At 44.0% G+C, this 26,650-nt stretch overlaps 2 long non-coding RNA genes across 4 annotated transcripts in view; one reads left to right on the top strand and one right to left on the bottom strand.

The window, feature by feature from the left end:
- LOC130355457 (uncharacterized) overlaps positions 1-14,166 on the bottom strand; it is a 36,022-nt gene extending 21,856 nt beyond the window's left edge. For all 3 annotated transcript variants that reach the window (XR_008888534.1, XR_008888532.1, XR_008888533.1), the window contains exons 1-3: positions 14,037-14,166; positions 13,837-13,897; positions 8,048-8,141 (exon numbers count right to left, since the gene is read on the bottom strand). This is a non-coding gene — a long non-coding RNA (uncharacterized LOC130355457). The remainder of the gene's footprint in view (positions 1-8,047; positions 8,142-13,836; positions 13,898-14,036) is intronic.
- An 89-nt stretch (positions 14,167-14,255) lies between these two features.
- Positions 14,256-26,650, top strand: part of LOC130357745 (uncharacterized) — a 56,438-nt gene continuing 44,043 nt past the window's right edge. The window contains exons 1-2 of the long non-coding RNA XR_008889241.1: positions 14,256-14,622; positions 16,026-16,102. This is a non-coding gene — a long non-coding RNA (uncharacterized LOC130357745). The remainder of the gene's footprint in view (positions 14,623-16,025; positions 16,103-26,650) is intronic.

The raw sequence follows: 26,650 nt of genomic DNA, 5'->3' as shown, positions 1-26,650 counted from the left end.
GCACGAAGCCTGTATCAGGGTGATCAGCCAGAAAGAATTCTAGGTAAGCAACCATCTATGACGGTTAGTCAGGATTTCTCGCTTTTTTTGTGGACAAGCCACTTTAGGATGGGCCCTGAAGCAAATAGCACAGATATGCAACAGCCTACACTGATTATAATTACAAGCTGGGTAATTGAAATTGTTACAGATCTGTGAATTTCCTAAATACTTAATGGGTCTTCCTAATTTGTCCACTAAACCTGAGGTTTTCTGAACTCTTGGCTGCATTGAAGTAGACGTGCTTGGCAGACCACTGCTGATGTCAGTGTTTGTGGAGCTGCACCATTCAGCAGTATGACTGCTAGATTGGCATTTGGCACATACTGGCGTCTTCAACCCAGCAAAGTGAGCACAAAAGATCTCCGTGTCAATAATTGCCCAATTGATAGAGTATCCGAATTGACACAATGCTGCGGCTGCTTTGGCCAAAAAAGACCAGTGATAGTCGTAAAATGTGCTACCCCGTACTTATGTGACAGCTCAGTCACCTTGTATATGTAATGGTCCAGTTCTTCTCTTTTCTCTGGTTTTGTAGTATAAAAGATGTTGCGGTATATACCAAATGCCATTATGAATTCTGACAAGGACAACTTTCTACTAAGGCGAACATCTTTTGACTTCAGAACCACAGAGACGTCCCCACACGCAAAGGTTTTATTTTCCATTAGACCGTGGGTGGCTATCAGGAGAGAAGCTAAGTTTATGTCTTTCCCATCAATAATATCTTTTTTAATGTGTGCTGGTATGAAATGGGCTGGTGTAATAGTAGGAACTGCTGGTTGGGTACCTGACGGAGAGGCGTAAGCTGGAGACTGAACTGGCATCGGAGGTGTTGGGCAACCGTGTTCCTGTTTTCTATAGCCTCAACCCTGGACTGCATATCCGAGAGGGATAATGAGTGGCTGTTAACTAAAGCGTGTAGTTGCATAATAGAAGTGTGCAAGGTACGATTTGACATCTCATCGTTACTGGGGCCAGCAGTATCTGGCCCCGTACGCGGAAAAATAAAAAAAGTTATAGGGGTCAGAAGATGACAATTTTAAATGTATAAATTATTCGTATGGACCTACAGAATAAAGAGAAGGTGTTATTTTTACCGAAAAATGTACTGCGTAGAAACGGAAGCACCCACAGTTAAAAAGCAGCATTTTTTCTTCAATTTTGTCACACAATGATTTGTTTTCCGTTTCAGCGTAGATTTTTGGGTAAAATGATTGATGTCATTACAAAGTAGAATTGGTGGTGCAAAAAATAAGCCATCATATGGATTTTTTGGTGCAAAATTGCATAAACGTAAGGAGGAAAGTGCAAAAATTTTTAAACCCTGAGTCCTTAAGGGGTTAAGCATTTCTACAGATGCAACTTTGAAGCAGTATTCTGAGTTAACAGTACTTATCTTGTTAGGGTGTAAGTTTCAGATAGCAAGAAGGCTGACCGCTAGGACCCCTTGCAATTTTTTAGAACAGGGCCCTGGGTCATTGTTTTGAATGGCGCAGTGAGCTGATCATGTGTGCTGCCACTCTATTCATTCTCTCTGGAAGCTACCAAAGTTTGCACTCGCTTATCTTCAAATGGAGTGGTGGTGTGCATGCATTCATTTTCACTCCATTCATAATAAATAAGCAGGGCCCCTTTCTTGAAATTGCTATGGTCTCTGTGATCTGACACATATCCCCTAACCTGTGGATAGGGGATAGATAATTTTTTATTGGAATACCGCTATACCAGTAATATTTCAATACAGATTATTTGTTTTAGTTACCTGTTCTCTTTTGCAAGAACCTTCCCAGATTTCTGTTACTTGACACTAGTTTACCCAGAATTCATACTTCTAGACACCCAACCGGTAACTGTTTCCCAGACTCTACTTTCAAGGGCTCTTCCCTCAACATGGGGGCTGTATGTATCCATGTTAGTTAATAGTTTTAAACCAGGGGGGCTTCATAGGCAATCAGAAGGCATCAGAAGGTATCATGGGACAATAAGTCATCATGAAAGGAGAAATCTTCTCTATGCTCCTGGAAGCTACCTGAGGGGCGAGGCCATAAAGAGCCAGAAAGAGAGTTTGCAGCCCTATATGTGATACGATTGAACCATAACTATAGAATGTCTTCTTCTTATGATGACACCTTCTTCTCCTGTTTCCCATGTGTAGAATTATATCTTGTGTGTCTGCTAATGTACAAATGGTTCTTATTTGATTAAGATAACTTTAAAATGTAGAGGAAATTATGTCAATCAGGATGGTGAACAGATATTTCCTTTTTTTAATCTCCAGTTTGGGACTGTAAGGTTCTAACATATGGATCACTTCTCCTTCTTCTGCAGAGAACAGGGGGTGTTCTTTGCATATCAGTGCATTTATATGATGCATATAGCATAGTCTATATTCCTTCACCATTTCATTGATATAAATAATATTCCTACAAGGAAAATATTTTAAGTATTCCTCCAAATTTAGTACCATAGATTATATGTCTTATACTGTACTTTAAAATGTACCACCAGAGATGTCTGGTTAGTTAGAAGTTGGCGAAGTGTTTATACAAGTCACTTCCATTTTATATATGAAGAGATTAGGTATTTGCCCATTCATTATCATTTTGTGTAATGTGCTCTTTTAGGGTAATACCGTGTATATGATATTAAAGGAAATCTGTCATCAGTATCACCCGCACTAACCTGTCATACAGTCATGTAGTGCAGGTGATTACTGATCAAAAGGATACTCACAATTTCCTGAATGGCCCAGCGGTTGCGCCGTTATAACTGTTTTTCTTTTTATATAAATGAGGTCCTTGGGGCATGGGCGAAGCTAGGACCGGAGCTCCGGGCACCCCACGCGGGCACTCCACCACGCCCGGCTCTTCAATATGCATGGCCCCTCTCCCTGCTCTCACGGCAGGTTTTCACCACGGCACATGCAGTGCTCCCAGAGTACACCCGGAAGCGGCATCCGTTTCAGCCTCATTCCTGCAGCCAGCAGTGAAGTGTGAGGATGCATGAAGACATGAGGGTAAATGAGGCTGAAACTGATGCCGCTTCCAGGTGTACTCTGGAAGCGGTACATGCGCAGTGCCGCGAGAGCAGGGAGGGAGGCCATGCATATTGATGAGCTCATGCCCCAAGGACCTCATTTACATAAAAAGAAAAACAGCGATAACGGTGCAATGGCTGGGCCATTCAGGACATTGTAAGTATCATTTTGATCAGTATCGCTCGCACTACAAGCCTGTATGACAGGTTAGTGCGGGTGATACTGATGACAGATTTGCTTTAAACTAACCATTGTAACTGATTTAATACTGTAACATCTGCAAATGTGTATTTCTACTGTATGTAACTACAATCATAAGCTCAAAATGCTTCACTAATATTCTATATATATTCATATCTGCTTGATGAGATATATATATATATATATATATATATATATATATATATATACACACACACACACACTGTGTTTATATATTCATTAAAGTTTGGTCATCATAACCAATAAATCTCCATAATTTTATAACAAGTGTATTGTTTTATGAAATTAGAAAAAGGACCGCCAAGCACCAATCAATGAGCTAAATAATTCTGTGTAAATAATTGGACCCAGTGACCTGAATTGTATTGTATATATTTTCCGGCAATTCCAAGGTCAAATATTTTAATTTTTTTTACTGACGATAGGTTATAAGGTCTTACTGGCATTATGACCTTCCGCCATAGCGCAGGAGACCGCTGACAACACTTTACCCCCAGAGAACATGACCCACAAACTGTGCTTACAGAGTGTAGTGAGTGCCAGAGGGATGCCTGCAAGTACCCCCACAACCTGACCCTAAAATCTTTGCATTGCCTGGTCTGCAACACAATGCAGCACTGAGCCAGGAGATAAATAAATAAAGAGGCATATATATATATGGTATGTTAACCTCCCAGGAGAGCATCTGGCAAGGGTGACTGTATTATCTCGCCCACTATTTCATATTCACTCCCATTATTCAAATTTAATTCACGCCCATCTGACTGTTTTCCTGAATTGCAAAACAAACTATAAACCCTCATATCCAGACCCCCCTTTAGTTTTCTATTCACCTCCCCTCGGTGGGAAGGAAGGGTGAGCTGGTCCATGCCATCTATGCTGCAGGGACCGTCTGGTGGGGAGGGTTAGTCGTTCCGGGCTGTCCATCTTCACCGGGAGGCCCTCTTCTCCACTCCGGGCCCGGCCCCGGACTAGTGACGTTGCCTTGGCGATGACGCACAGGGGGCGTCCCTGCGCATGAATGAATGGACAGTCCGGAACGACTAACCCTCCGCCCCGGATGGTCCCTGCAGCATAGGTGGTCTAATATGGACGTCCTTGACCAGTTCACCCTTCCTTCACATCGAGGGGAGGTGAGTAGAAAACTAAAGGGGGGGTCTGGATGATGACGAAGGACACAGTGGTATTCAACCTGTGGACCTCCAGATGTTTCAAAACTACAACTCCCAGCATGCCCGGACAGTGATGGCTATCCAGGCATGCTGGGAGTTGTAGTTTTGCAACATCTGGAGGTCCGAAGGTTGAAGACCACTGATTGAAGGGATTGACAGGCGGTGATGATGAAGGGGGGGGGGGGGATGATGACAGGGTGATGATGACGGGGGTCTGGATGATGACGGGGGTCTGGATGATGACGGGGGTCTGGATGATGACAGGGTGATGATGACGGGGGTCTGGATTATGACAGGGTGATGATGACAGGGGTCTGGATGATGACACGGTGATGATAACAGGGGTGTTAATGACGGGGGTCTGGATGATGACAGGGGGGGATGATGTATTTCCCACCCTAGGCTTATAGTAGAGTCAATAACTTTTCCTGGGTTTTTGGGGTGAAATTAGGGGCCTCGGCTTATATTCGGGTCGGCTTATACTCGAGTATATACGGTACCCAAGCCCTGGTGTCTAGGTGCACATTGTATCCAGTCCCTGGCATCTTGGTACCATTCTGTCTAGTCCCTCCTTCCTGCGTTCAATTGTATCTGCATCCCAGACGAGACGAGACCAGCTGCTTGTAGAATCTCTCAGTAATAATTGAGATATCCAATCCCCGCTTCAAAATGATTTTACTTTTCCTTTTTTCACAAATTGCCAATTATCAAGCTGTAACAAGACTCTAAAAGAGCATGAACAAGATGTAGGAATCAGAGTGCTGCTGCTAATACTCAGAACAATTAACTGAATTAGCAGAAGATTCTATAATCTCCTCCATTCCAGAGGGGTTTCATATTTCCACTCACCTCTGTGTACTGAAGCAGCATGTTATAACAGCATACAGCTTGATCTTGTGTTTAATTATTATAGGAAATGCACTTCTCTATATGTAAACAAGTGGGGGATATAAGATATCCTTACATGTCCATCACCGTTTATGTATTGTTTTTGTCAAATAAGTAAATTAATGTATTTACATAAAAAACTCAGTTTAAGGGGTATTCCATGAAAATTCCATGTCAACTGGCTCCAGAAAGTTAAACAGATTTGTAAATTACTTCTATTAAAAAATCTTAATCCTACCAGTACTTATCAGCTGCTGTATACTACAGAAGAATTTGTATGGTTCTTTTCAGTCTGACTACAGTGCTCTCTGCTGACACCTCTGCCCATGTCAGGAACTGTCCAGAGCAGGAGAGGTTTTCTATAGGGATTGCTGCTACTCTGGACAGTTCCTGAGACATGCAGTGGTGTCAGCAGAGAGCACTGTTGTCAGACAGAAAAGAACAACTCAACTTCATGAGCTGATAAGTACTGGATGGATTAAGATTTTAAGATTACAAATCTGTTTACAGTAACATTCTGGAGCCAGTTGTGGATGGAATACCCCTTTAAAGTGAAACTGTCTTTAGCCTTCTATTCCTATTGCACATTTCTGCTCGCTGTGCTCCCCTGCCTCCTCACCATTCCCTGCTCTTGCCCACACCCATAATGAATGTTTAAATGGGCGCTGTCAGAACTTTTTATGTGTTGTTACTGATGAAAATGAAAAACCTTTTGTAATATGGTTGTTTTAACAATTTTCTATATTTAATAAAGATAACGACTCCTGAAAATCCCACCACTAGGGGGTCCCCATACCTACTGGGACAATAACCAGTCCAGCAGCACCATCAGCTTGTCCATGAGTCATGGACAAGGCTGTATGAGCAGACACACCAATCACCTCCCACTACCCCACCGAGGGACACAACCCCTTCCCCTGAGAGGATTTCTAACACTGTGAACTAATGAAACTAGGTATTTTTAGGAAAAATGTAGGTGATAGAGGCATAACAATTATGTACATGGCCATGATTAGGTACTGATATGTATATTAGGGCTGCATGATATGTCTCAATTTGCAATTGAATCGCGATAGTTGCAGATTGTGATATAGCGATTTCAGACGTCACAACATTTTCATTCCAGAGAGGACTGGCCATGCAGCACGGGAGCCGACTTTCATGTAAAACCTTTCAGCCGACGGTCCTGGCTCCGGTCCCCATGGCGGCTGTATGCTCACCCTCCATGCACCACTGCCCAGCCCCTCCAGCGTGAGTCACACTGTCTCTCCTCCCAGCAGTGCTCAGCGCTAGGAGAAGGTGCTTTAACCCCACCATGGCTAGCCACTGTTTATATACGGCAGAGCCGTGGATCAGGGGTCTATAGAGTGAGCTCGGGAGCTGAGCTCGCTTCATACTGGCTAATGCTGGACATCACTGATCCGGGTGCTGTCCAGCATTAACCCTAGACGCTGCGATCAACATTGATCGCGGCGTCTAAAGTGCCGAAAACAAATTTCCGTCGGGTCCCGATCAGCTATGAGGACGGGCTGAGGTTCCCTACCTGCCTCTGGCTCGTTCAATCGACGCTCCAATAATGCAGGCCTTAGCAGCCTGTAGTAATGGAGCGCCAATAACACTGATCAGTGCTGTACTATACGCTCCTATGGCACAGCACTTATCAGTGTCTACAATCACAAGATTGCAAGTAATATTCCCCAATGTGTCTCCAGCTGTTGCAAAACTATAACTCCCAGCATGTCTTTGGCTGTCTGGGCATGCTGGGAGTTGTGGTATTTAAACAATTTGAGATACACTGTTTGGAAAACAGCTCTAAACAGGTACACAGGGGTCTGCGAGTTGCCGCGCATGCAGAGACACAAACATCGCAGAGCGGCCGAAATGTCTGTACACTGCATGTGGTGATTCGCCCTGTGCGACTGATCGGAGAGGTGGATTGTCACTGCGAGCAGGGGGGAACAGGTGAAGGAACATTAACGGTCGGATACACGGCGAATCCGCAGTGTAAAATATGCTGCGGATCTGTGTTGTGTGACCCTACCCTAAATCACCCCCCCCCCCCTTTTCCCCATTTTTAAATAAAATAATGTAAACAAAAATAAACATGTGCTTTCGCCACGTGCGTAAATTTCTAACTATTAAATTATAATGTTTATGAAACAGCAGGGTCATTGGTCACAGCGCAAAAAATGAGCCCTCATACATCCCTGTATATGGAAAAATAATAGTTATAGGGGTCAGAAAAGGACAATTTAAGCATAAAGATGTAATTTTTAGGTAGTAAATTAAAACAAAACCTATATAAATTGGGTATTACCTCACGCCCCCTCCCATAGACTTGCATTGAGGGGGCGGAATCATGACGTAGTGAGTTTTCAGACACGGAGCCTCCAGCAATGCATGCAACTGAGACAGGTAGGTGCTGCATGAGAGATTGCGGGGGTCTCCAGTGGTGGGACCCCGCAATCAGACATCTTATCCTCTATCCTTTGGATAGGCAATAAGATGACTTAGAGTACCCCTTTAAGGAAAGACACATATTCCCAGTGCTCCCTACCAGTCAATGAACAGGAGGGGGGGGGGGGGGGGGGGGTTTATATGAAATAAGGGGATTGGACATGAAATGAGGGGGCTTTCACAATTTGTTTATTATATCACAATCGCATATCGAAATCGCAATACTTACCTCCATAATCGCACATTTTCATATCGTGCAGCCCTATATTCTCGGTGTTCTATATTTGTGCAAAATCTGTTGCCTTTGCGCCAAGTTTTAATATCTAAACAAAAAATGTTCAATAGTAAATTAGTGTGTAAAGCATTTTTCTTTCTATGGTACACAAGCAAGTAGAGATCATTGGAATATATTCTATAAAAAAAGACGCACAAAAAAGACGCAATGAAAGTCACTGAGCAAATTTTTGCGCAAAAACAAAATACACAAGAAAAAGGGGTAAACTCAATGATAAATCTCCCCCCATGTGTGTATATGTGTGTGTATGTACTGTACGTATGTGTGTATGCATGTGTGTATATGTGTGTGTATGTACTGTACGTATGTGTGTATGCATGTGTGTATATGTGTGTGTATGTACTGTACGTATGTGTGTATGTATGTGTGTATATGTGTGTGTATGTACTGTACGTATGTGTGTATGTAAGAAACTTGGCACACATGTTACTTATATGTCAACAACAAACATAGGATAGGTGATTTAACCCTTACCCACCCCTATTTGTGAGGGTTGGGGTTTTTTGGTAAAAATATCATACAAGTCTGTGGGAAATATATGTTACTGCATAATTTCCAAACAGCTGGAGATATTTTGATAATACTTGGTCACATGTTACTTATATGTCCACTTAAAATATAAGATAGTTAATTTAACCCTAACCCCCCCCATTCCTAAGGGTCTGGGTTTTTGTTTAACCCCTTAAGGACAATGGACGTACTCCTACTCCCCCGTTTCCGAGTCCTTAAGGACCGAGGATGTAGGAGTACGTCCTGTCCATTCCCGGCCCCCCGCCGCTAGCCGGAGGGGAGCCGATGCCCGATGCCTGCTGAAATCGGTCATTATGCCCCCCCATGTCGGCGATGGCCGCAGATCGCTGGACAATTCAGTCCAGCCATCTGCGGCGATTCCGGGTCAATCGGGTCTCCAGTGACCCGGTGACCCGGAATTACTGGCTGATCGGGGCCGTCAGAGACGGCCCCGAACAGCCAGAGCCTGCAGGGGTGAGGTGGCACTGGTGCCACCTCACGATCGCCCTGATTCGTCGACCAATCAGGGCGCCTGCTGCGGGTGTAACTCCCGCACCCGCTCCGCCCCTCTTCCGGAGGACGTGAGCGGGTGCGAGACGTGCACCCCTGGTGCTGGGGACCCCGATCCCCGGCGTTAATGTTGGGATCGGGGCCCCAGGAGCGACGACGGCGGCGGCGGTGGGACTGACCTGTGCGGCGATCAAGCAGCAGCAGGAGGTGAGTGACAGCCTCCTGCTGTTGCTTAGCAACAGCTCCCAGCATGCAAAAAGGGCATGCTGGGAGCTGTAGTTATGCAACAGGAGGAGGCAGACCACCACAACTCCCAGCATGCACTTATGGGCATGCTGGGACTTCTGGTTTTGCAACAGCTGGAGGCACATTCTTTCTATGGAAAAGTGTACCTTCAGCTGTTGTGTAACTACAACTCCCAGCTTGCACAAACAGCTAAAGTGCATGCTGGGAGTTGTAGTGGTGCATCTGCTGGTTGCATAACTACAACTCCCAGCATGCCCGTTGGCTGTCGGTGACTGCTGAGAGTTGTAGTTTTGCAACAGCTGAAGGCACACTGAGTTAAGTAGCAAACCAGTGTGTCTCCAGCTGTTGCATAACTACAATCCCCAGCATCCCCAGCCAAAGTAGTATGCCTCCCGCTGTTGCATAACTACAACACCCAGCATGCCCTTCCGCTGTCCGTACATGCTGGGGGTTGTAGCTTTTGCAACAGCTGAAGGCACACTGGTTGCAAAACACTGAGTTTGTTGCCAAACTCGGTGTTTCACAACCAGTGTGCCTCCAGCTGTTGCAAAACTACAACTCCCAGCATGCACTGATAGACCGTACATGCTGGGAGTTGTAGTTTTGCAACAGCTGGATGTTCCCCCCCCCCCCCCAATGTGAATGTACAGGGTACACTCACATGGGCGGAGGATTACAGTAAGTATCCGGCTGCAAGTTTGAGCTGCAGCAAATTTTCTGCTGCAGCTCAAGCTGCCAGCGAGAAACTACTGTGAACCTCCCGCCCGTGTGACTGTACCCTAAAAACACTACACTACACTAACACAAAATAAAATAAAAAGTAAAAAAAACACTACATATACACATACCCCTACACAGCCCCCCTCCCCAATAAAAATGAAAAACGTCTGGTACGCCACCGTTTCCAAAACGGAGCCTCCAGCTGTTGCAAAACTACAACTCCCAGCATGCACTTATAGACCCTACATGCTGGGAGTTGTAGTTTTGCAACAGCTGGATGTCCCCCCCCCCCCAATGTGAACATACAGGGTACACTCACATGGGCGGAGGATTACAGTAAGTATCCGGCTGCAAGTTTGAGCTGAGGCAAATTTTCTGCCGCTGCTCAAACTGCCAGCGAGAAACTACTGTGAACCCCCCGCCCGTGCGACTATACCCTAAAAACACTACACTACACTAACACAAAATAAAATAAAAAGTAAAAAACACTACATATGCACATTCCCCTACACAGCCCCCCTCCCCTCCCCTCCCCAATAAAAATGAAAAACGTCTGGTACGCCACTGTTTCCAAAACGGAGCCTCCAGCTGTTGCAAAACAACAACTCCCAGTATTACCAGACAGCCACTGACTGTCCAGGCATGCTGGGACTTTTACAACAGCTGGAGGCACCCTATTTGGGAATCACTGGCGTAGAATACCCCTATGTCCACCCCTATGCAAGTCCCTAATTCAGGCCTCAAATGCGCATGGCGCTCTCACTTTTGAGCCCTGTCGTATTTCAAGGCAACAGTTTGGGGTCACATATGGGGTATCGCCGTACTCGGGAGAAATTGTGTTACAAATTATGGGGGGTATTTTCTGCTATTACCCTTTTTAAAAATCTAACATTTTTGGGAAACCAACATTTTAGGTAAAAATTTTTTTTTTTTTTTTACATATGCAAAAGTCGTGAAACACCTGTAGGGTATTAAGGTTCACATTACCCCTTGTTACGTTCCACGAGGGGTCTAGTTTCCAAAATGGTATGCTATGTGTTTTTTTTTTTTTTTGCTGTTCTGGCACCATAGGGGCTTCCTAAATGCGGCATGCCCCCAGAGCAAAATTTGCTTTCAAAAAGCCAAATGTGACTCCTTCTCTTCTGAGACCTGTAGTGCGCCAGCAGAGCACTTCTCACCCCCATATGGGGTGTTTTCTGAATCGGGAGAAATTGGGCTTCAAATTTTGGGGGGCATTTTCTGCTATTACCCTTTTTAAAAATGTAAAAATTTTGGGAAAACAAGCATTTTAGGTAAAAATTTTATTTTTTTTTTTAACATATGCAAAAGTCGTGAAACACCTGTAGGGTATTAAGGTTCACTTTACCCCTTTTTACATTCCCCGAGGGGTCTGGTTTCCAAAATGGTATGCCATGTGGTTTTTTTTGCGGTTCTGGCACCATAGGGGCTTCCTAAATGTGGCATGCCCCCAGAGCAAAATTTGCTTTCAAAAAGCCAAATGTGACTCCTTCTCTTCTGAGACCTGTAGTGCGCCAGCAGAGCACTTTTCACCCCCATATGGGGTGTTTTCTGAATCGGGAGAAATTGGGCTTCAAATTTTGGGGGATATTTTCTGCTATTATCCTTTTTAAAAATGTAACATTTTTGGGAAACCAAGCATTTTAGGTAAAACATTTTTTTTTTTTTTTACATATGCAAAAGTCGTGAATCACCTGTGGGGTATTAAGGTTCACTTTACCCCTTGTTACGTTCCCTGAGGGGTCTAGTTTCCAAAATGGTATGCCATGTGTTTTTTTTTTGCTGTCCTGGCACCATAGGGGCTTCCTAAAGGTGACATGCCCCCCAAAAACCATTTGACGCTCCTTCCCTTCTGAGCCCTCTACTGCGCCCGCCGAACAATTAACATAGACATATGAGGTATGTGCTTACTCGAGAGAAATTGGGTTTCAAATACAAGTAAAAATTTTCTCCTTTTTACCCCTTGCAAAAATTCAAAAATTGGGTCTACAAGAACATGCGAGTGTAAAAAATGAAGATTGTGAATTTTCTCCTTCACTTTTCTGCTATTCCTGTGAAACACCTAAAGGGTTAATACACTTATTGAATGTCATTTTGAATACTTTGGGGGGGGTGTAGTTTTTATAATGGGTTCATTTATGGGGTATTTCTAATATGAAGACCCTTCAAATCCACTTCAAACCTGAACTGGTCCATGAAAAATAGCAAGTTTGAAAATTTTGTGAAAAATTTCCAAATTGCTGCTGAACTTTGAAGCCCTCTGGTGTCTTCTGGTGTCATTTGCCAGGGGCGGGGCTTATGTTTAAAGTCCCATACAAGTCAATGGGAAATATATGTTACTGCATAACTTCCAAACGGCTTGAGATATTTCGATAATACTTGGTCACATGTTACTTATATGTCCACTTAAAATATAGGATAGTTAATTTAACCCTTAACTACCCCCATTTGTGAGGGTCAGGTTTTTTTTTTAAAGTCCCATGCAAATCCATGAGAAATGTATGTTCCCATATAATTTCCGTACGGCTGGAGATATTTCATTACTAGTGTTGAGCGGCATAGGCAATATTCGAATTTGCAATATTTTGCGAATATATGGAAGAATATTCGTCATATATTCCCTAAATTCGCATATTCAGAATATTCACGTTTTATTTTCGCATATGCGAAAATTCGCACATGCGAAAATAAACATATACAAACATTTGCATATGCAGAAATTTGCATATGTGAAAATTAGCATATAAAATTTTTGCATATGCGAAAATTCGCACACCTGTCTCACACAGTAGTATTAGAGCCTTCTTTACACCACACAAGCTGGAAGCAGAGAAGGATGATCACTGTGATGTGTGCTGTGAAAAAAACAAAAACAAATATTCATAATTGCGAATATATAGTGCTATATTCGCGAATATTCGCAAATTCGTGAATATGCAATATTCGCGAAAAAAATTTGCATTGCGAATATTCGCAAGCAACACTTCATTACCTGGTACACATATTACGAGTCGTGATATGAGGACGGGATGGGAGGTCGGGATAGGAGGACGGGATAGGAGGACGGGATAGGAGGACGGTATAGGAGGTCGGGATAGGAGGACAGGATAGGAGGTCTGGATAGGAGGTCTGGATAGGAGGTCTGGATAGGAGGTCGGGATAGGAGGTCGGGATAGGAGGTCGCGATAGGAGGTCAAGATAGGAGGTCGAAATATGAGGACGGGAAAGGAGGTCGGAATAGGAGGATGGGATAGGAGGTCTGGATAGGAGGTTGAGATAGGAGGATGGGATAGGAGGTCGAGATAGGAGGTTGAGATAGGAGGACAGGATAGGAGGTCGGGATTGGAGGTCGGGATAGGAGTTTGGGATAGGAGGACTGGATAGGAGGAAGGGATAGGAGGTCGAGATAGGAGGACAGGACAGGAGGATGGGATAGGAGGACGGGATAGGAGGTCGGGATAGGAGGACGGTATAGGAGGTCGAGATAGGAGGACGGGATAGGAGGTTGGGATGTGGGGTTGGGATATGACAACAATATATGAGGACTGCATATGAAGTCAAAAGCTTCCTCCTTTGTTTATTTTCCTCCCCAAAAAGGATTAGGAAGGAAAAACCGGGCAACGCCGGGTACTCAGCTATTATACATATATATATATATAGATATATATATATTATTTAGTGGGATCTGTCAGTTACACTTTAAAAGTATTCATGCTTACTTTGCTAGGAGGTCAGTAAATGAACTGAAGGAAGTACACAACACACATCTCCCCTGCTTCTCTGCAAGAAAAGATCATTGTTAGGATTTATGCACACATGAAGGATAACATATACATTATGAGTTGCCATAACCAGCTAAGGTTTAGTGCCCACATTCATGTTATGTGTAGGCAAAAATGTTCCATGCTGTATCACATACCGTATTATGAAAACAATCTATCCTACAAGCAAGATTACAGTGTCTTAGAGTGCTTGTCACAGACTGTAGGGACTATGGGGGAGATTTATCAAATCCTGTCCAGAGGAAAAGTTGCTGAGTTGCCCATAGCAACCAATCAGATCGCTTCTTTCATTTTCAACAAGGCCTCTGCAAAATGAAAGAAGTGATCTAATTGGTTGCTATGGGCAACTCAGCAACTTTCCTTTCCACAGGTTTTGATAAATCTCCCCCTATGTGCACTGCCTTACATTACCATGTCCACAGACCCTTCGGTGTCTCTCTCCTGCCTAAATATGTAAAGTGTGTTTTAGAATTTTTTCCATGATGTTGTAGCAGCTGTTTCCTTTTTTTGGGTCTATATTGCTAGTCAGAAAGTCAAAAGTAAGACCTGTAATGGATAACTGAGTGGCAGACTGATCTGACAGCTCCCTTTTACATCACTGGACTCTAGCTGTCATTATGGCAGTAATATATATATGTGTAGGCAGCAATCCCTAACCTAAAAGTGGAAATCAGAGCAATGACTCCACCTAGTATTGTCTTGCACATAATTGCTCTGCAGCATGTAAGTTTTTTTACATTTATTTATGCTCATAGGGTGTAAGTTTTTTTTTTACATTTATTTATGCTCATAGGGTGTAAGTTTTTTACATTTATTTATGCTCATAGGGTGGGTTCACACTATTGGATTTTCTTTGCAGAATTCACTCACTAAAAGTGATCTTTATCAGGAACTTTTATTGACCTCAATGGGGCTTTGATTCCACAAGGATTTCTGGCAGAGTTTCTACAGGTAGAGGAGATTTAGTAAGGAAATGCTACTGCATGAGCCTGGCCTTACAGACGATGTTCTCGTATTTATTGACAGTTTTATAACATTAGATGGAATCAAGGTTCTAGTTTAGGAATGTTGCTAGTATGTTTTCCATGTAGCTCCCATGTCACTGCTGTTTCTGATCCCTGTTCCAATCCACGCTACAAGGATATGTTCTACTACATTTCATCCCTAAGAGGGAGAACTTGGGCTGGAATTCCACTGAGGATTTTTTCTTTGCCGCACAGCATTTTTTCAGCGAAAAAACGCTGCATCCAGATGTTACCTGCAAGTCAGTAGTAAAAGGGGAAATGCCAGATCCACTTGGCGTTTTTCAGTTTGGCGTTTTTTTTATTTTTTTTATCCTTTTGGCGTTTTTCAGCAATTTTGGGCTCAGAGGCTGGTTTTTTAAAATGCCCTGCCAAAACCTAGTTTGGTGTTTATTGCACAGAAATTGTGTTGGTTTTAACTTTGGCATTTTTTATTCTTTTTCGGACTTTAGCAATCCAAAAAAGTGATGGAGATACCTTTTTTATTCAAATTTCCTAGGGTACCATTAAAATTTTTTTATAAAAAAAGACATAGCAGTGATGGAAAAAATTGTATTTAATGAAATGTATCTTTTTTTATAATGACATTTTTATACATTTTTAAACAGGGATCAATTTATGTAGGCGGGCAGGGAAATATAAATGTAGCCGACAATAATAAAAATGTAGTGAGAGAGCTAAAGAACCAGAACATCTATAGTAGGCAGTTTACATTATTCTGCTAAAGAACATAATATTCCTTAAATTCAACAACACTGCTAAAAAAAACAACAACAAAAAAAAAGCATTAATTTATTTTTACAAAATAAATGTACCCATGTATAGGAAATGTTGGTAACATCCATGGCACATATTATAAAATTATAATACCAAGTTTCATCAGTAGAAATTGTTTGGAAAGAGTGTGGGGCAAGGTGTAATGTTACGAATGAATGACAGACATCCTACTTCACTATAATGAGAGTAAAACACATAAGATCTTGTCCTGCCTCTAGGGGTGTCTAGTTTTTTGTACGCAATTCTTTATATTTGTTAAACGGGTTGTTATTTTTTTTAAAGAGTTATTAGATCTAAACGTTTTATATATCTTTCTTTTATTCATAGAATGCAGTATGAACCTGAACTTATTCCTGATTAAATATATGAACTGTCTTTTACAGAGAAGAACAGAGAAAAACAATGTATTTATTTATTTATTTATATATATATTCATTTTATATATGTTATTTATTTATTTGTATTTATCCAATATATACGTTATTTATCTATCATATTAGTCTGTTAAATTTTTCCATTTTTTTTACTTTCCATTTGATAATAAATAAACCAGCTTTGATTAACTTAAACACCATAGAATAAAAGCGGATTGTGCTGTATTAATAGCCACCAAGTAAAGGATCTACACATATACATTTCATCAGTGGAAATTCCTGGGCTTAGGAAACTGGAACAAGTCCTTCTGTTTTAACTTTTTTTTTTATTTTCTGACTGTAAAGGCCTATGGGGTGAATGCCAGGCCTACAATCCTGAAGTTATATGGTTACTGTCAGCCAGCTCAAATGATGCTTCCTGTTCATTAGGCCTCCTTTCATCTAACAACAATACACTGGCTTTGCAGAAATTCTTAGTCAACGCCCATCTCCTCAATAGCCTGTGAATAGTATTAAATAGTGTTTATGCTACCTATTGTTGCCCTTTGTGTGGTATGTCTAATTCACAGAGAAAAGTCTGCTTTTGTAGACTTAAACCGGCTACGTCATGGCACACTATGTGCCTTCTCATGGGATCCATTCCTGCTGAGTGATAACACTGTAGGCTTCAAATCCCCTGCAACAAAATCTACCACTTTTAATTTGGATTTTTTTTGTTTATTTCCAGAATGAAACTTGAACCCCCAGACAGTTCTTTTAAGCATACAAAATAAATTATACCACAGTTTTAAAACACTTGACCTAGATAATCCCTTTCCTCACTCTTGGTATTTGGACTACATTCACCCATGTGTTTCACATTCATTAAGTTATTCGTAGATGGGGATCATCATTTTGAATCTTTGTATTTCTACACTTTAAGACCATGTTCACATACTGTAAATAAATGGTTGTATTCTGTTTGGCTGGCATTTCATCATTTGTTAACAACTAAAAATATGCGAGTAAAACCAAAGCCAAAAAAATTCCCTTTTTAACCAATTTAGGCTAGGTTTCGTGAAAAAATGCTACGGCCAGATGTTAGCTGCAAGTCAATAGGGAACTACAAAATGCCATATCCACTTGGCGTTTTTCAGTTTGGCATTTTTTTTTAAATCCTTTTGGCGTTTTCAGCTATTTTTGGTTCCTTGGCAGTTTTTCAAAAATGACCTCTTGTTGAGACTTAGGCGTATTTTCGGGAAAATCTTGGCATTTTCCTCCCATAGAAGTCTATGGGAGTGAAAAAACACCAAGAAAAACGCCATGCGGTTTTAACTTTGGCGTTTTTGCAGGCGGTTTTTACTCTTTTTTGGACTTCGTAGAAATTTGTAAAATTTTGTTGGGTACCATTAAAAAAAAATTATAAAAAAGATATAGTAGTGATGGAAAAAATTGTATGTAACGAAATTTTTCTTTTTAATAACGAAATTTTAATTAATTTTTAAACAGGGATCAATTTATGTGTGCGGGCAGGGCACTAAAAATGTAGCCCACAATAATAAAAATGTAGTGTATGTGTGTGTGTGTGTGTGTGTTTTTGCCTTTATTTTTTTTACATTTTTTAGGTAGTACCACTAGACCCAGCACACACTGTTCCATTATGGGAGTAGTAGTACCTGTACCTGTACAGATCGCTCTGGGCCCATTGCGATCCTCCTGTATAATGTATAGATGCGACCGGCCGCTCTTCTATGGTCCCCTGCACTGACATATATATATACACCTATTCATATTTCCTGCAGAGAGCTGTGATTGGCCAGATGGTTCCAGCCAATCACAACTCTGTGGGAAATATGAATAGGTGTGTATACACTTCAGTGCAGGGGACCATAGAAGAGCGGCTGCCCACATCTTTACATTATACAGGAGGATCACAGCGGGTGACAGGAGTGACACTCGCTGCAATCTGGTCATATATCTAGCAAGTGCCCAGCAAGAATTTACAGTGAGCCTGCAATGTTTATACAGTATACACATTTATACCAAAATAGAAAATGACAGCAAACCTGCACTCACCGCAGTGGTACGAGTCACACGGCTCCTCTCATGGGACCTCCAGTAGACAGGCAGACATACTCAGCGTGGGGCGCTCAGAGGCGACTGCCAGCGGTTTCACTCACAATTAGTAACGCGCTCCTTCCGTCCAGAATGCAGGATTGCTGTCATTTTCTATTTTGGTATGCTTCTGACTTTCTTCGTATTTGATGTCCTAGCACCGCTGTTGGACAAGTATTGCCTAAATACCTACATTGTGTATCTTTTGATCCAGCTGTCTTTAAAGGGGTTATCCAGGAAAAAACTTTTTTTTTTTTTATATATCAACTGGTTCCAGAAAGTTAAACAGATTTGTAAATTACTTCTATTAAAAAATCTTAATCCTTATAGTACTTATGAGCTTCTAAAGTTAAGGTTGTTCTTTTCTGTCTAAGTGCTTCCTGATGACACGTGTCTCGGGAACCGCCCAGTTTAGAAGAGGTTTGCTATGGGGATTTGCTTCCAAACTGGGCGGTTCCCGAGACACGTGTCATCAGAGAGCACTTAGACAGAAAGGAACAACCTTAACTTCAGAAGCTCATAAGTGCTGAAAGTATTGAGATTTTTTTAAAGAAGTAATTTACACATCTGTTTAACTTTCTGGAGCCAGTTGATATACATAAAAAAGTTTTTTCCTGGATAACCCCTTTAATGTCGATCACCCATTGATTAGCAGTGCCGCTCTGATGTCTTTTGTTTAATGTGTACAGTATACACATCGCTATGCGCCAGCCCAGCAAGGAAACACTTAACTTACACTGCTGGACAGTGTAGTTAAAGGGGTACTTCACTGCCCCAGTGTTCGGAAGATTCTGTTCTGAACACTGGATGCGGGAGTCGTGACATCACGACCACACCCTCGTGATGCCACGCCCCTCAATGCAAGTCTATGGGAGGGGGCATGGCAGCTGCCAATATAAGCCCTACCCCGAAAATAAGACCTAGTGACCCGGTCTTATTTTCGGAGAATTACGGTAACCAATTTTTTGTGTTTTTTTCCCCTTCTCGTTTCAGATCAGTGTATGCAGGGGATTACAGCGGATTTGGAGGACTACTGCTGATGAACATGATTTTTTTTGTTTTAATAAAATGGCTAACGAGGGCTGTGGGGGAGTGTTTCTTTTAGATAAAATAATTTTCCCTATGTGTCGTGTTTTTTTTTTATATTGAATTTTCATGCTTAGTAGTGGAAGCTGTCTTAAGGCGAGGCTTAGTGTTAGCCCCAAAAACAGCTAGCGCTAACCCCCAATTACTGCCCCAGTACCCACCGCCGCAGGGGTGCTGGGAAGTCAAAATTGCGCTCCTGGGCCTAGGTGGTAACAGGCTGGCGTTATTTAGGCTGGGGAGGGCCAGTAACAATGGCTCTGCGGGCGTGGCTACCCCTTGCCCTGGAGACTACCGCTTCTCTTGAGGGGCGCGCTGCTGCTGCCGCACTCTGAGCTCCTGGCTTAGCTCCTGCACAGTACAGAGCTCCTGTCCCTGCCCCTGTGCTCTCTGGGACCTGAATCTTAGCTGCACTTCTGTCCCTGCTGAGAAGGAAGTACTGCATCCTTTTAAGACTACTGAGGCCTGGTCTGGGGGTACTTGGAGGTGCTTGTGTGTGGACTCCTGCTGTATCATTCCTGTGAAGTGCATGGACTGTGTGCTGCCCTGGTCTGCCTGTGAGTACCTCCGTGCATACTCTGAAGATCTGCTGGGACCTATGGTGCTTTCCCCCCCCCCCCTGGCTGCAATATCTTCTAAAGTACCCTGCCTCTCCTGAACTGTGTACTTGCTGGGACTTGTGGTGCCTCACACTCTTCCAGGGGTCTGCTTTGCCGCTTAGGGGGACTTGTGCTCCTTGGACTGTGCTCCTAGTGACTCTCTACCTGCCAGTGGCGTCTCCAGCATTCATATTTAGGGGGGGGGGGGGCACATGGGGGGCCAGTGACAAAAGTGGGGGGGGGGGGGGGCAATTTTAAAATGTGTATGTATGTATATATATATATACTAGCTAAGTACCCGGTGTTGCACGGTTTTTCCTTCCTAATCCTTTTTGGGGAGGAAAATAAACAAAGGAGGAAGCTTTTGACTTCATATGCAGTCCTCATATATTGTTGTCATATCCCGACCTCCTATCTCCTGTCCCGACCTCCTATACTGTCCTCCTATCCCGTCCTCCTATCCCGACCTCCTATCCCGTCCTCCTATCCCGTCCTCCAATCTCGAGCTCCTATCCCGACCTCCTATCCTGACCTCCTATCCCGTCCTCCTATCCCGTCCTCCTATCCCGTCCTCCTATCTCGACCTCCTATCTCAACCTCCTATCCCGTCCTCCTATCCCAACCTCCTATCCCGACCTCCTTTCCCGTCCTCCTATCATGACCTCCTATCCCATCCTCCTATCTCGACCTCCTATCCCAACCTCCTATCCAGACCTCCTATCCCGACCTCCTTTCCCGTCCTCCTATCATGACCTCCTATCCCATCCTCCTATCTCGACCTCCTATCCCAACCTCCTATCCCGACCTCCTTTCCTGTCCTCCTATCTTGACCTCCTATCCCATCCTCCTATCTCGACCTCATATCTCGACCTCCTATCTTGACCTCCTATCCCGTCCTCCTATCTCGACCTCCTATCCCGACCTCCTATCCAGACCTCCTATCCCGTCCTCATATCCCGTCCTCCTATCTTGTCCTCCTATCCCGACATCCTATCCCGACCTCCTACCCGACCTCCTATCCCGACCTCATATCTCGTCCTCATATCCCGTCCTCCTATCCCGACCTCCCATCCCGTCCTCATATCCTGACTCGTAATATGTGTACCAGGTAATGAAATAGCTCCAGCCTAACGGAAATTAGATGGGAACATACATTTCCCATTGATTTGCATAGGAGTTAAAAAAAAATAAACCTAACCCTCACAAATGGGGGTAGTTAAGGGTTAAATTAACTATCCTATATTTTAAGTGGACATATAAGTAACATGTGACCAAGTAGTATCGAAATATCTCCAGCCGTTTGGAAGTTATGCAGTAACATATATTTCCCATTGACTTGCATGGGACTTTAAACATAAGCCCCGCCCCTGGCAAATGGGGGTGAGTAAGGGTTAAATCACCTATCCTATGTTTGTTGTTGACATATAAGTAACATGTATGCCAAGTTTCATGTTAATATCTTTAGCCGTTTGAAAGTTTTTGTGGAACATACATACATACATACACACATACATACACACACACACACACACACACACACACACACGTTGAGTTTTATATATATAGATATATTTTATTTTTTATATATATCATAAATAAATACACACACACTGCGCAGAACATGTTTAATTTAAAAAAAATGTAAAAAAATGTAATTTAAAATCTTCATACATTCTTGTTGCACAATGATTTTTTTTTCCGTTTTTGCCGTAGATTTTTGGGTAAAATGACTGATGTCACTACAAAGTAGAATTGGTGGTGCAAAAAATAAGCCATCATATGGATTTTTAGGTGCAAAATTGAAAGGGTTATGATTTTTAAAAGGTGAGGAAAAAAGAAAAGTGAAAAAACAGAAAAACGCTATGTCCTTAAGGCGTTAAAACTTTTGGACACTACCATCAACTTTGATAGCGGCATCTAAAGTGTTAATGTCGGACATCAGCCTGATTGGTGATGTCTGGCATTAGCTGAGGGTTCTAGCTAATGATTTATACAACACAGTGGGAGCAGGCACTGTGCGTACACATACGCCTTGTGTCCTTAGGGCTCATTTACACGGACGGATCCTCAGCATATTTTACGCTGCGGATCCCCTGACAATGGACCTTACAGTGCTGCCTCCATCTGTGCCTGATCATACCGGCAATCCGCCACTACGAGCAGACACGCTTTGATGTGTATACTCGCACACATCGCGGCTGCTCTCGGCCTAGCTCAGAGAGCAGGAGGAACGGCCATGATGTGTGCGAGTATACACATCAAAGTGTGTCTGCTCGTAGCGGAGGATTGCCGTTATGAGCAGGCACAGATGGAGGCAGCACTGTAGGGTCCATTGTCGGTGGATCTGCAGGGTAAAATACACTGTGGATCCATCCCTGAATGAGCCCTTAGGGTACGTTCACACGTACAGAATCTTCTGTATATTTTCTGCAGCTGATTTTGCTACCTATTGAAGCTAATGGGTTGCAAAATCAGCTGCACAAAATATGCAGCAAAACTATGCAGCAGATCCTGTACATGTGAATGTACCCTTAAGGGGTTAATGATAAACTAGCAGTGTGTTCACATGTTGTCCTTCCAGAGGGGTCACTTTCCCTCCTCCAGTGTCCACAGGTCACCGACAGGTCACATTACAAGTTATGGAGAAATCGTGGCAAAAATTGTTCTGATAATGTGACCTGTGGACACTGAAGGAGGGAAAGTGACCCCTCTGGACTGCTACTATACACATGACCCAGCCCCAGGATATACTGCTGATCAGAGGGGAGAGAGGGAGGACACGGGACATCACTCACCTGTCAGCTCTCGGCCCATCCTCCTCCTGTGCTGGGGGCGGAGTCATCATCAGGCACCTACATCCCTGCTCTGCCTGTCTCTGCTAAGGATATGCAGACCAGGAGCAGCCAGGGATATCCCCAGCAGCTGCAGCGGGCTCTTTACCCAGCCGGTCAGTCCGCCCCTGGCCCTATACTAGTATCGGGACATCCCTATTTATTTTAAATTGGGGGGGCACCATGGGGGGAGGGCACAGCCTGATCTAGGGGGGGCATGGCCCCCCTCTGGCCCCCCCTTAGCGATGCCACTGCTACCTGCTCTCTGTGTGCCCTGTCTCTACCTGCTCTCTGTGTGCCCTGTCAGCCATGGGTGGTAACAGAAATAAGAAATTCAAACTAACTACTGCAGCCTCTCGGCAGACTTCTGATGAGGAAGCCTCCTCTGATGATGGGTCCTCCTGCTCTTGTGGTCTGTCCCACCGGGACCCTGGTGCTCAGATCCCGCCTGTTGCTAAAGTCTTTGTGCAGGCGGCGAAAGCGCTGAGCCAGTTCTCTAGAAATCTGGCCTGTCATAGGGGCGACTCTCCTGATACTCCGCTGTGATAGTTTGAGGGATCTCTGACTCCTCCACAGCAACAGTCCCCTGAAAGGCCTGCGTACGATGCTGTTACAATGGACCAGCGTTCTTCTAATGCCCTGTGGTAGTTGCATTTAGGTCTGCACTCTTAGGGCATAGAGTTTTTATTCTGTCCGTTTAGTGCTAGACAGGGAATTTTCTGTTCAAATCTGTTTTTGTGTTTTATGTTTGTGCCCTGTTGGTTTTTGTGTTGGATGTGAGCGGTATGTGTGGTCCCGGTGCTCTCTCCTTCCTTGCTCTTGTCCTCCCTTGGTCTTTCCTGTGTTTGCTCTTACCTTCTTGTGATGATGGGGACCTTAAAGGTAGTTAGCTGGAATGTGCGGGGGCTTAACTCCAAATTTAAAAGGGCCTTATGCTTAGACTTTGTGAAACATCAGTCTCCTCATACACTGCTCAACAAAAAAAAAAAAAAAAAAAATAAAGGGAACACATCCTAGATCTGAATGAACAAACTAATCGTATGAAATACTTTCGTCTTTACATAGTTGAATGTGCTGACAACAAAATCACACAAAACTTATCAATGGAAATCAAATTTATCAACCCATGGAGGTCTGGAGATGGAGTCACACTCAAAATCAAAGTGGAAAATGTAATGTCCTTAAAACAAGTCAAAATGAGGCTCAGTAGTGTGTGTAGCCTCCACGTGCCCGTATGACTTCCCTACAACGCCTGGGCATGCTCCTGATGTCGTTGGTGGATGGAGCGAGACATGATGTCCCAGATGTGCTCAATCGGATTCAGGTCTGGGGAACGGACAGTCCAGTCCATAGCATCAATGCCTTCCTCTTGCAGGAACTGCTGACACACTCCAGCCACATGATGTCTAGAATTGTCTTGCATTAGGAGGAACCCAGGGCCAACCGCACCAGCATATAGTCTCACAAGGTGTCTGAGGATCTTCTCTCGGTACCTAATGGCAGTCAGGCTACCTCTGGCAAGCACATGGAGGGCTGTGCGGACCCCCAAAGAAATGCCACCCCACACAATTACTGACCCACCGCCAAACCGGTCATGCTGGAGGATGTTGCAGGCAGCAGAATGTTCTCCACGGCGTCTCCAGACTCTGTCACGTCTGTCATACGTGTGCTCAATGTGAACCTTCTTTCATCTGTGAAGAGCACAGGGCACCAGTATAGAATTTGCCAGTCTTGGTGTTCTCTGGCAAATGCCAAACCGCCTGCACGGTGCTGGGCTGCAAGCACAACCACCACCTGTAGGAGGTCGGGCCCTCATACCACCCTCATGGAGTCTGTTTCTGACCATTTAAGTGGACACATGCACATTTGTGGCCTGCTGGAGGTCATTTTGCAGGGCTCTGGCAGTGCTCCTCCGGGTCCTCCTTGCACAAAGGCGGAGGTAGCGGTCCTGCTGCTGGGTTGCTGCCCTCGTACGGCCTCCTCCTTGTCTCCTGATGTACTGGCCTGTCTCCTGTTAGCGCCTCTACGCTCTGGAAACCACGCTGACAGACACAGCATACCTTCTTGCAACAGCTCGCATTGATGTGCCATCCTCGATCAGCTGCACTACCTGAGCCACTTGTGTGGGTTGTAGACTCATGCTACCACTAGAGTGAAAGTACCGCCAGCATTCAAAAGTGACCAAAATATCAGCCAGGAAGCATAGGAACTGAGAAGTGGTCACAACCTGCAGAACCACTCCTTTATTGGGGGTGTCTTGCTTATTGCCTATAATATCCACCTGTTCTCTGTTCCATTTGCACAACAGCATGTGAAATTGATTGTCAATCAGTGTTGCTTCCTGAGTGGACAGTGTGATTTCACAGAAGTGTGATTGACTTGGAGTTACATTGTGTTGTTTAGGTGTTCCCTTTATTTTTTTGAGCAGTGTATTATATGTCTACAAGAGACTCATATAACGGGCCAGAAGGTTCTTGCCCTGAAAAGCCTCCTACTCTAACTAAGCTAGGGGTGTCTTTGTGCTGATTACTAAATCTTTGCCATTGGTGTTTTCCCAGGCGGCTTGTGACCATTTTGGGAGATTTGTGATATTGCACTGTTCTCTCTGCTCTATTTCCTTTGGTCTTGTCTCTGTTTATGTGCCTCCTCCTTTTCAGGTCTCTGTGCTAGAGCTGATTACTAATAAACTGTTGTCTTTTCCTCTTTCTGACCCAGTCCTTTTTATAGGTGACTTTAATGTGGTTCCAGATCCCCGGCTTGACCACAACACTGCTGCTGATCCTGGCTCTCCTTACTTTACTAATTGGTGCTTGGCACTGGGCCTGACCGGCCTCTGGAGATGGACATACCCAACTGCAACTGCATTCTCCTTTTTCTCTGCGGCCCATAGGTCCTTCTCTCGCATCGACATTGCCCTGGCTTCTGAGGATCTCCTCCAAGCTAAGAGATGTTTCCTACACCACTAGGGCGATCTCAGGCCACTCAGCTGTACTTGTAGTCCTCAACTTAGGTCCTAGTCCCCCTTCCCGTCTTTGACTCATGCACCATGGCCGCTCAAGGGCATTGATGCAATGGCAGAGGCGTTGGGGGTGGCTCATGGTGAGTACTGGGACCATAATGCTTCTCATCCTGATCCCTTAGTTCAGTGGGATGCGTATAAGGCCACGATATGCGGTGTCTTTGTAGCGGGTGTGGCAGGCCAGAGGAAGCTTAGGTCAGCTATGGAGGCTGGGCTGCAGGTGGAGGTGCATACTTTGGAGGCAGAGTATGTAAGGGATCCCTCCCCAGATAATGAGAGGGCGTGGGCTTGGGCCCAGAGGTCTCATTTGGTGGTTCAGAGTAATAGGATCCAGTTGCGGTTGGCAGACAGAGAGGTGGCCCTTATTGAGTTCGGGGACAAGAAGGGGAAGTTGCTGGCTTATTTGGCGAGAGCTAGTCGGCCAGCCGCCTCTATTCCGTGTATCAGGAGTGGTGATGGTGCTTTGGTGTCAGACCCCCAGATGATTAACTCCGTCTTCAGAGACTTCTATGCCTCTTTATTTTCTGCTCCTGTTCAGCCCTGTCAGGGGGAATCCTATTTTTCTACACCTATCCCTTCCCATGCTTAATCAGGCACAGGCAGAAGCATTAGATGCTCCTTTTACAGTTGAAGGGGTGAGTCAGGCTATTCGTGACCTTCCTCCTGGGAAGATCCCGGGTCTGGATGGGATGATTGGTGACTGGTACGGGATGAAAGAGGAGAGGCTGGCCCCTATACTGCTTAGATTGTTTCACTCGATAGCTGTCGCAGACTCTCTTACAGACAATCCTTGATTGTTGTACTCCCCAAGCCTAGTAAGGATCCATTGCTACCTGATTCTTATAGATCTTATAGATCTTATTGATATAAAAATTTTAGCTAGAGTGCTGGCTACTTGCCTTTCTGGTGTCATTGCCTCTGTTATTCATCCTGACCAAACTGGGTTTATGCC

This window comes from Hyla sarda, chromosome 2 (assembly GCF_029499605.1).
Source record: "Hyla sarda isolate aHylSar1 chromosome 2, aHylSar1.hap1, whole genome shotgun sequence".
Lineage (NCBI taxonomy): Eukaryota > Metazoa > Chordata > Amphibia > Anura > Hylidae > Hyla > Hyla sarda.
The sequence above is the reverse complement of the archived record's forward strand: the minus strand, read 5'-3'. Positions and strand labels throughout refer to the sequence as shown.